We start from the raw sequence: 947 nt of genomic DNA, 5'->3' as shown, positions 1-947 counted from the left end.
TTTTAAACTAATTTTTTATTAAACATCCAAAAGAAAAGTTCACACTAAAGAACTCTCATCCCCAATTTTACTTCACTACAGACTACTGAAGAGAGGCTTATAGTTACTAAACATCAGCTTTAGCTTTTGATTTTTCCACATTGATAAAAATTCTTTAAATTGATGTGTAAATCACCAACGTTTTTAAGAAATCAATGCACTGAGTCAGCTTTTCAATCGTTTTTCCAGTTTTCTGGAGTTACCCAACACACATACTCAAACAGGTTTATCAGGAAAAACATTTAAAATTGTCAACAAGTTAGACAGCATTTAAATTATCTTTTCATTCTTTTAAATTTTAAGTTGGGACAAATATCCCCCAATTACCTTTCAGTTCATGAAGAATCTCAAGTGGACAATTCAACTTCAGAGCAATCCAATGTCGATACACAAAAACTGTTGGATATGTCCTCCTTGACCTTGGACACTGAACATGTTCTAAGTAAAGCTTATTTGACACTTCATATTAGAATTTTTTTTTATTTTCTTTGATTGTCAGACTTTATTCTAAATCTGTCTCATTCCCTTACAAAATTGGTAAAATAAAAAATAAATGTAATTGTAGCATCAAATTTTAAAGCTTTCAAAGAGAAAATGAATGTCTCCTGAATTCATATAACATTCCAACCTTTCGATTCTTAATTAGCAATTTCCCATAATAAATCATCCCCACCCCTTAGGAAAATAGCATTAGGATGACATTCTCTGTACTGGTGTCCCAGGAATAAGCAACCATTAACATCCTCAATACAAACTTCTTCATGTATCATCTCTAATAGAGCAGCCACTAGAGCTAGGTAGAATGACAAAAAACCTCCCAGGAATTTTTGTCAAATCACTAGAGTGGAGGCAGAACTATTTAGGTATTTTTAATAACTTTTGAATTTTTGTGGATTAGAAGTCACCTT

The 947-nt window shown here is 31.8% G+C and overlaps 1 protein-coding gene across 1 annotated transcript in view; it reads left to right on the top strand.

Annotated features, from left to right (window-relative positions):
• Positions 1 to 947, top strand: part of LOC103092368 (uncharacterized) — a 1666349-nt gene that overhangs the window by 1603717 nt on the left and 61685 nt on the right. The gene's annotated exons all lie outside the window — the stretch shown is intronic.

This window comes from Monodelphis domestica, chromosome 4, assembly GCF_027887165.1.
Source record: "Monodelphis domestica isolate mMonDom1 chromosome 4, mMonDom1.pri, whole genome shotgun sequence".
NCBI classification, from domain to species: Eukaryota; Metazoa; Chordata; class Mammalia; order Didelphimorphia; family Didelphidae; genus Monodelphis; species Monodelphis domestica.
The sequence above is the reverse complement of the archived record's forward strand: the minus strand, read 5'-3'. Positions and strand labels throughout refer to the sequence as shown.